This window comes from Fringilla coelebs (genome assembly GCF_963513975.1).
Source record: "Fringilla coelebs genome assembly, chromosome: 1".
Taxonomy (NCBI): domain Eukaryota; kingdom Metazoa; phylum Chordata; class Aves; order Passeriformes; family Fringillidae; genus Fringilla; species Fringilla coelebs.
Genome location: NC_140028.1, coordinates 110,510,766 through 110,521,473, shown reverse-complemented (window position 1 = coordinate 110,521,473; position 10,708 = coordinate 110,510,766).

Below are 10,708 nucleotides of genomic sequence, written 5' to 3'. Positions count from 1 at the left end.
TTTCTGCTTTTAGATGAAATATAATGGCTGGAGTAATTACAAGATGAAATGTGTTTTGCGACAGAAATGTCACATTCATTATAAAACCTGAACAGCTCTCTTAGTAATAGTGCAGTAATAATAGCATCAAATCAGTACCTGAGCCACACAGCAGAACTTGAATTACTGTAGGCCCACACTGTGCCACAGAGGAGCTTTAAAAGGGAATATTGTGTGCTGAAATTGCAGGGTACAGCTATACACCCCAAGGCAGACTGTTGCAGGCTCCCTCTGAGGTCAGTAGTGCAGGTCCTTCCTCTGCAGGCACACTCAGCAAGGGGGCTCAGGCTGCAGCAGATTTGCATTGCCAGAGGTTCAGAGTGCAGGTGAATGTGAGCCTGCCAGAACTTGGACAAAACCCAAGATCATTTCTACCCCTGTTGTTTAGGTGGTGCTGGAAAAGCAACTTCTTTTCTCTGCTGCAGCTTATCCATCTTTAAATAGTGCTAATAGAATTTAGCACTGTTTTTCAAATATCTTTGTAAGACCTTTTCACAAAACCAATTTGTACTCTTCCATACTTCACTTCAGTATACATTGGGTAGGTTTTTGTCCAGCTCCCCATTTTCCTTTGAGCTTCTATCAAATGTGGAATGTAGTTTATCAGTGTTACATAGCTTTTATGGGTATTATTCTCTGTGTTTGAGATGCAAGAGAACAAAATAATTTGGGGGTGTTTTTTGTTTCCTACAACTCTGTTACCACCACCTCATGTACTTCTCAGAGTTTCACAACAAGAATACGTTACTCAAAGCACTAAAAAATACTTCTCACCAGAGAGCCTCCAGTGAACAGGACACTGGATGTTTGATGAGATTTGTTGCCATGAATGTTTTCGGCAGAACTACAAGGTGCTAAAGTGAAAAAAATAGCTGTGATTTACAGCCATGGACCAGCTTTGTCTGTTAAACAAGCTGTTATGGAGATGAGTGCAGTAGAAGCCATTCCAGTAGTTATTATGAAGTTGTTTTGAGGGACTGCATGAAGAATGAATGGGTGTGGAGGTTCTGTTTCATGAGAAAAACTGCAAAATGCCTCTGCTTGTCTGTTCTGGTGCAGAGCCATCTTCTCACATGTAGATGTATCTGACCTATGAGTGAATGCAGATTCACTTTACAAAATGAGTTCTCAGAAATTAGTTGCATTCTTCCACCTGATGTGCTTTCCTCTTGTGATCTTATTTCTCCTTCTCTGCCATTTATTTTTAAGAATGGATGAAAGGTTGATGAATGGGCTTCTTCTGTCTTGCTTTAGGAGCAGAGTTCAGGGAAGCTACACTGGGAAAAGGCACCCTGTGAGACCGACACATTTCATGCACTGTTTTCACAAAAGAGAAAACTGTGAAAGAGCAGGAGCATAGGAAGTCTTTGGAAATGGAAGACATGGATCAGCTGAGCAGCCTGGCTACTTAGTTGGATGTTGTTATCTACATTGCAAATCTCTCCTATCCGTTGTTGCGAAAACCGTTAGTTGTGTTGTTGAGGCAGATGTTCCTTGTCACTGATGACTTCAAAATCCTCAAGCCAGTGAACTGGTTCTCTTGTAAAGTTTGAGGTGAAATCAATAGTGCCCATAGTGCAGCTAATAAGAACACAAAACCTCTTTTGAGGTGTTTTCTACTTCTTTTTTCTTGTATTTTAAGAAATAAAGCTCAAAATTATTGCAGTCACATTGCTCTTAACAGGGCATTTTGCAGAATTACTATAGGTACATACACTCTACTTCTAATATAAATTGCTGCATGCTGTAAATTCAATAAAATATGGATTATTTTTTATTATTTTGCTGTTTTATTTCTGAAAGGAGTTTATACTCTTGTCACACACTGTAAAAAATATGTTAGAAAGGAGTTCATTACTGTAGTGATTCATTTAATACTGCTCTGTGGCCCCTACAGGGAAATGTGGTCTGTCTATGATAAATGTTCTAGGAAACCATGTAATTTCATATGAGATGAAAAAGACCAAATATAATAACGTATACTTGGCATTAAAGAACATGTTGTAGAATGAGGGTGTATTTTTATGAAAAAATGTAAAAAAAAAGTGTACAATGACTATAAATTTTGTGTTGAGAGTAATTTATTATTCTGTCTGATTAGGAATGAGCAAAAGGATACATGAAAAACTAATTGTAAGAGGGACATGGAAGATTTTTACATTAAGAAAATTGAGTTATTGATTTAGATTCTGTTAATGTTCACCAAAAATATTATGTGATCTTGCAGAAATGATAATAATACTGCCACATAGGAAGGATTGCATGAATTTAAAGGAATTTTACTCTATATTATAAAGAAAAACTCTTTATTAAAAATTTATTAGGTGGTGTTTCTCTAGCAGTTAAAACTTATGGAGCAATGGCCAAGATTATTTTAGGTTTTCAAGATTATATTAGGTTTTCATTCTGACTGGCATAATTAAATAATGTTAACTGGGAAAAAGACTTCCATGTGCTTCCATGTGACACATAGTCTATGAAAGGACTATATTAAGTACAGTGTAACTCGTGAAAAAGCCCAAAGGGAAACTGTGTTTCCCATTAAGACTTAATTATTTAGTCCCATTCTGATGGTTTCTATTGCAGATGAGTTATTTGAAATGGAAGCCTCTTCCTTTTCCTCAAGTGTTATGCTCAGCTTAGAGGTTAACAGACTGAGGCTTACTGAAAATCTCTGTTCTTGTTCATGTGCCTCAGGCCTCCTCATGGGAGCAAGTCCAGCAGGATCTGACCTGCCACTTCTTTCACATTCACTGGATTTAACTTATTTCCTAAAGCGCTTTTTGTCTTCATCCAAAAAGGTGTGACTTTTTTTTTAAACCAATTAATTTAAAAAAAAAGTGCCTTAAAATGCCACAATAAAAGATTATGTAATTTGGCAAAGTTTTGTGTACTCTGGCAGCCAGCACAATTTCAAACTTTGTTCGCCTTGCAAAATCACCTCAAAGTGCCAGTGATCACTGCTGCTGCTTCCTCTGTGTCACATCCTGGGCAGAGAGGGAGTTTATTGTCTAGTAAAAATGTGAAGAAGTTCATTTCAAGCTCTATCTGTTAGAGCAGAGTCAGTGGTGTGAGGGCAGACACAGACAGGGCACTGCAGAACTAGTTTTGCTGTTTCAGATCTTTCCATAAGGATGAATAGTTGTCTGGAGACAAAGTTCATAAGCAAAAATCTAAGTGATCCAAAAAGCTGCCACCGAATGACCTGGAAGCCTCGCTGGGTTTCTGTCCCAGACAGGTGATATTCTGGTCATTAGATCCCTGTATGTATGACAATAAATTAAAAAATTCTGCCTTTGTTTATTCAGAAGAGTTGTTGGGGTAACTCCTATTGTATTTATGGGGTGCCCTGTGGCAGGAAGAAATGATGAATCTCACTCCATGTTCTTAGAAGACTAATTTATTATTTTATGATACTGTATTATATTAAAGAATACTAAACTAAACTACACTAAAGAATACAGAAAGGATACTTAGAGAAGGCTAAAAAGATAATAGTGAAAACGCCTGACTCTTTCCAGAGCCCTGACACAGCTTGACCTTGATTGGCCAATAAGTCGAAACAATTCACATGAAACCAATGAAACAATCACGTGTTGGTAAACAATCTCCAAACACATTCCAAAGGAGCAAAACACAGGAGAAGCGAATCAGATAATTATTGTTTTGATTTTCTCTGAGGTTTCTCAGCTTCCCAGGAGAAGAATCCTGGACAAAGGGACTTTCCCAGAAAGTATGACTGCGACAAACTCCTGAAAGTTGTTCAGTCAGATATGGGGGATCATATATTGTAGATTCATCATATAGCTAGAGAGGAAATTCAGCCATCATCACAGTTGTTTAAATACAGAGAATGCAAATGGGACCGAGTTCAGAATTAATTCTAATACGTAATTTTCTTGCTACTGTAAAGATATAAACTCTGCCTGTCAAACGAGAGTGAGAACAGTCTAGTGATTGTCTGTATCTGTTACAAAGTGTGTTAAATTGTGTATAGACCATATAAAAATTGTTCTGACTTGTCACCATATTAAGTGACAAGTCAGAACATCTTGCTAAGGAAATAAATGAGGTATAAATACAATCCTTAGAATCATCAAAGCTTAAGTTTATTTAGAAATTTTACATTTTCATCAAAGTTTTAGTTCATTTTTTTCTTTCAAATTTTCCCATTGATAAGTGCAGAATCAGACCACCACAGCTTTCCTATATATATATATAGCATTTGCTATAAGTGTATCAAATCAATGAAGTCACTTAATTTGCAGCTATTCTTGGATAAAGGGAAAACTTTGCTAAAATCTTCTGAATCCCATAAAGCTAATGCATTTATTACTTTTTTCTGAACAGGAGAGGACAACAACACATTAGAAGAGCCCAAGGGAAAGTGCAACAGACTCCACTTTCAGAATAAAAGAGCTGTGTAAGTCCATTAAATAATTATTCGGACATTAGGGGTTAATAGGGGATAAGATTTCAGAGCATTGTCCTTCATGGGTATTTTCAACAAGTTTTTTGTTTGATTGGGAAAAGTCTGCTTGATTTGCAAAGAGAAAGAGTGGAACTGGACTATAAAAACACACTAGAAATTGACATCATACTATGTTTGAAAAAGTCTAAAATTGTTGTGCACAATTAATGACATCCCTTGTGTTATTTCTGTGTTTTAAGTACATCTTTACAGTCACATGAAACTAGTTGTTAGGCCCTTCTGAAAATTTCCAAGTGCTGCAACATATTAATATTAAGATGCTACTTTTTTGTTGTTGTTGTTGTTGTTACATGAAGGCATAAACACAATGAGAAGTCAAAACTGAGGAAAACAGTCACTGGTGGCAACCAGTTTTGTGATTTCTCCTGCCAAAGACATTGGTTGGTTCTGAGACTGAATCAAAGTGCAAAGGGCTCACTTGCAATGAAGAGATTCACTAGAGAACTGACCACTAGGACAGATGCTGGAAAGTGCTGCAAAAGGACTGCAAAGCCAGAGTTCTCATCAGAAAAAAAAAAAAAAAAAAAAGAAAAAAAAAAAAAAGGTGACATTATGAAACACAAAGTTTCCAAGCCATTGTCTTTGGGCTTATTTCCCTGAAGCACAACTAAGAACTGTGTGAAAATTCCTAACATTTTCCTGGTTGCCATTACTACTGTATAGAAGGATCTCTGTTCTGTAGGCAGGCACTCTGTCTTCTTACAGCTACTTGTTAAAGCAGCTTTAGCATGAGCCCACAGAAGAATTTGAATTCTTGAATTAGAAAAAATGGTGATAACAATGAGCAAAATGAAAGACTTTGAAAGCCACCTCTCAGAGAATATAGCTAGAACAGCTGGTTGAGAGTTCTTGTTTCCATTTTCTTATGTTTAGAATCACCATCTCTTATTTGCAGTTACCTGTTTTGCCTTTTCTCTGGGAGCAGTTCACATTACAACGGATCATGGCTGATAATAGCACTATTATTGACTTGCAACAATCAACTTTGGTTTTGTCCCTGCTTCAAGCTGTTCTTTTCATTACTTTTCTCCTTCTCTATTTGCAAGTGAATGATTCACATAAGCCTCCTTCCATTTTCTGAGTGAATCCTCTCTAAGGGGGACAAAAAGCCTGATGCTTTTCCACTCACCTGCTGAGACTTAGCCTTTAAAAGCACAAGGTTGTGTTTCGGCTTCTCTCAGCTCCATGCTGTTTCCAAGATTTAGGTGAATAAAAACTGAACTGCTGAGAAGGTATCAGAACAGTCAATAGCTGCTTAGCTAAAAGAATTGTATCTTCTTCAAGACAAAGTCCTACAAATCATTCTTAGCTTTTTCTTGAATTGCATTTCCTGAGAATGGGTTTTGGGGTTTGCAATGAAACATTAAAACATGCTTTGTAACTTTTATTCTGAATTCTTTCTAGCTTTCATGCCTTTCCCAAGGTGTGAATTTCAATCAGAGATACTATGTTATAAGAAGAAAGCCCCATAAAGAGATTAAATGTCTTTTCCTTGCAATTTTCTGCTATTCATTATCCCTCCACAATGCATCAGCAATGCTTGCTGAAATCATGATCTGATGAAGGCTCTTTTAAAAACTTGGAGACAAGAAGTAATTTTCAGCAGTTTTCTATGAAAAAGGAGGCCAGAAGGCAGGGATTTCAGGTCCTTCAGACAGAGAGAGTATATCAAATTAATTGCAAGTGGAGTACATGGATTCTCCAGTTTCCATATCTTCATATCTTTAGCTTTTCATTTTTTCTTTTCTCATGCAACCTTCAGAGGAAAAAGGAGGTTATGTTTTGCTGTTAGGGACTACAGTGTTCCACAGTGATGAGAGATGTTTTATTCCCATCTGTTTCCATCACAGGCTCCTACAGGAGCACTCTTGAAATCTACAGGCTCATTCAAGCCTGTGAGTTGGGAAGAGATTCCCTCAACAAAATACTAGGTATCTTGAAAACAAAGAGGATGCAGAAGATGGGGAGAAATAACCAAAGAAATAAATTTCTGTCTTCATCAGCAGATGTTTGTTTTGTCAGATGTCTGGAAAAGGGAGAAGGAATGTGCTTAAAAGGCTCATGGTAACTTGAAGACAGGCAGAAGCTGTTCATGATTTTATTCTGGAAGTACACTGCATTCCAGAGAGATGTCTGTTTCTCTTCAGTGTTTCCAAGAGTTACAGAGACCAAGGTCACTAGAAAGATACTTTAAGTTCAGTACAGTTTTGAAATTAGAGTACCTGTTCCTCATGCCTCAGAGAAATAAAATATCTCCATTGCTTTCAGAAACCTGAAAATACACTTGAGCTCTGATGTTAACATGTAGCCTCTGTACTGCACAGATGACACTACTGGGAGCTTCATCCTAACACATGTTTATCCATCTGGGTTCTTTACTGGCGTTAATTGATTTGCAAGGTGCCATGAAGTTTGCTTTTTACTTTTTGTTTTGTTGTCATTGTTGTTAATAAACTACATTGCAGGATTTCCATTTATCCTGATGGCTCTGCTATAAAATGTATATCCTTCCTTATTAAAATTTTCTGCACAAAAATCATCCATAGGACAATTTCTTTCAGATGAAAGAGAATTGTGAAGTAAAAATGAAATTCGGTGTATTTGTGAGATAGCATGTGTGTATCTCTGCATCCCCTTTGCTATTTACAGCCTCATCTATAGCTCACAGTATGGAATTGTCCCCCACAGGTATAGGAATCAAGGAAATGTGAGGATAGAGTGCAAGGAAAAAAGAGTTTTCTTTATCTTCCTGGAAACCTTGTGAAGAGCTGGGCTGTGATGGAATTCTGATACAGAAAAACAGAGGAGATTTGTAGGGACACAACACTGTAGTTTCATTTGAGTTATGTAATTTCAAGTCGTAAAACTGGAAAACATGTTGATTGCTCAAAGGCTGCACTTTTCATGAAGCTTCAGATAATTATTTTAACCAATTAACAGCAAGAAATGAGCATGTGCTCTCTCTTGTGCACTCTTTTGAACCTATTAATTGTAATATATTCAACACAGAATATCAGCTTCTTTTTATAGATGAGTCAATTCTGTTATCATTAAAATTACCAACCACTTCACATATTAAACTCTTTAATGTGGAATTTTGCTGTACTGAATATGACATGGAAGAATTGTAGTACAAAACAAAAAAATATTATAACTATCAGAATTGCCAGTCAAAATACTTTAGATATGGGTTTCTTGCTGATCTAAACTTCTCTTAAATATAAGCTACTGAACCTCTTTTACAGAAGGAGGCTAACGTTAACTTTATAGAAGAGATTCATTTTTGTATAATTACTGTAAAAGAAGAATTGGATCTGGATATTCATAAAAGACTGGCTACTGTTTCCTTCATTAAGCTATAGGTGTCTATGGGGGAATAAAGAAGCTGCACATTATCCATTCTACAGTTCAAGAAGTCTTTTCTAAAATATTTGCTACTTGTTCATTCAAATGGGGGAAAAAAATTAATACTCTTATTGCAAAAGTTGTGTCCTTGGCCATGCTGGGCAAGAAAGGAAAAAAAGGACTGAAAGTGGGGCTCTCCCACTCAGATCTCTGTCCTCACCCCAACTGTCCTGATTCTGCTTAAAATGGTATTCTCAGCATCCTTTCCTCCTCTCTCTCCTTGCTCTTTCACAGCACAGTTAAACATTGAAATCCATTCAGTTCTGCCAGTTCTTGTTCTTTCAAACCCTTCTCTTTTCTTTTCCAGTTAAAATAGTTCAGAAAAAGAGATCATTTATAGTAAGAAATTTGCATCTATTTTAACCATTTCACAAAAACTAAAACCAAACAAAAAATCATCTAACTATTTGGAGCCATCTTAATTCTGTGACACAGCAGAAGTTGTTTGATCCATCTGCCCCTTTTTTTGTGAAGTTTACTTTTGATTCTTACTTCATGTGTCTCAGCACATCCAGCACAGAAGCACTTGGGCTTTCTTGGTAATGATTGCACTGTAAAATATAAGGAAGCTCTAAAGTGACATGGTTGCATAGACTTATCCATTGCCATGGCTGAGTACATGTGATGTGCTTCCTGGACAGCAGGAGCATACACCTCTCCTGGACAGTATCTGAGCTAACACCCTGCTTTTCCTCTTAATGGACCATTAAATTTGTCCCTAACCTCTGTACTGCTGTCATCTCTCTGAAGTCTGCAGGTACTTTAGAGCTTTGGGACCTCTACCTTTCTGTCACATTAAGCTGAAATTGGCCAACATGTTCACAATTCCTCTGTGGCAAGAATAAAGGGACAGACGCTTAACAATATCAACCTCATTTTCACTGGAAGGAAGGCTAGAAAAGAACCGTAGAAAAACAGAACTGGTGCGCTCCACACTTCCTTCTCAAAATGGACAGATTTTCATTGTACATGTGGAAAACTTGCTTTTAAAAACTTTCTTCTTGAAACTAGCCCAGGTTATGAGATTGTGAAGAATTTTACAGGAGGATGCCATATTTTTAAAAGGAAAATTAAACAAGAAGTAGATTTCCAGCTAATCTTCTCTGACGAAACTGTCAAATAAAAGCTGTCTCAGATATTTACTTCACAATTTATGTCATACATTATTAAACCTGTGGCTTTGGATCCTGAGTCCTTTGTGCTTGCTGTGAAGGTAACCACAGTACTTCTTGTGACTGTATCATTCCCCGTGACTGGTTTGTACTGACTAACTCACTCTGGCTTTTTGATTCTTTTTTTTTCCTCTTTTGAGAAGACATTCACAAAATATAATACAGCATAAAATGCTCATTTTCTCCAAGTAAAACAGAAAAACCAATAGTTTTTTCTATGTTCCAGCATAGCCTGTCTTGTAGTATGATACACTGACAGGCACGGACTTTGGAAGCACGTGCTGCTTTTCAGTATGAGTCTTCTGTATGATGTAAAAGTGTCATTGAATGCCAGCGGCTTTTTCTTTCACTCAGCCTTTTTATGGCCTAGGACATAATGGCCTTTCCCTGCCTCAGTCTGAGATTAAAATTTTGGCTTGTGCTAGTTAATACAGAGCTATACATTTAGCCATGTTACATTTTTATTGCAAGATGAGGATTTATGAATTTTAAAAGTCAAGTGTTCTGTCTACTTTGGCAATATCTTTTTCATTCTCCCCTGCATAATTAACTCAGCTGGCATTTAGAAATAGATTCTTTTTTAAATTTACTTTGCATCCAGGAGAATTTCCTGACTTTACACATTATTTCTGTTTTCACTTTTGCTAGATTTTTTTTTCCTTTTCAGATGCTAAGGCAGTCTTGCAATTTTTGTTTGAGAAGTCATTCTTTTAAAACCATGCACAAGCAAGATATCAAAAAGAAGGATTAAAAAAATTTAATTTGAAATAGATGCCTTTACTTATGCACCTCAAAATTGCAAGAAGTAGTAATAGAAATGGAAATGTCCAAACCTGGTTAGTAATATACTCAGGGAATGAAGCACAGAAGAATAAACTACATTCTGGTTTGTGATGGCTGCTGCTGGCAGATGGTTATGGTTTGACTTTCATTTCCAACTTTTCCTAAACATTCTGCCTTCTTTGGCTCAAGCCCAGATTCCACTGAGATTATGTAAACTGTGCCAGAAGTGGACCCTCTAAACTGCATCTCACAGGCAGATGTGATATTTACACAGAACTGCCAAGGTAAATCTCATCTTGAGGAGATTAGTGGGAAGCCCAGGCTCCTATTTTTAATGAAAGTTTTGACATTCTGAAAACAATAAAAGATTATTTTGTCCTTGCCATCACCACTTCTGAATATTTATTGTAACTCATGTTGATTCATGTATTTATTAATTCATTTCAGATTCAGAGGTGATTATTTTAATGAGATAAATAACAAGAAGGTTTTTTCTTCTTGCAATGTCACCTTTTGGTACAGTGTGTACATGGATGAAGTCAATTTCTTTTGCAGATTAGCCCATCTGACCCAATTATCTTCAAAGTTGTAATATTCTCCTTTTGATCAACTGCAAGAGTAACATCAACCATCTTTGATTTGGGATTTGAGAGCAAGTTGTTTCTGTTACTCAGCTTGCTTGCATAATTCTCAGGTCTTTGTCTCCCCTGTGGTTTTTAGACATAGTCTTCTTGTCCCTGCTTTCCATAAATCCTTGATAGACCACTTTCTTTGGCAGTGCCTTTCTTTTCTGTGTATCTAAGAATATTAACTTCTT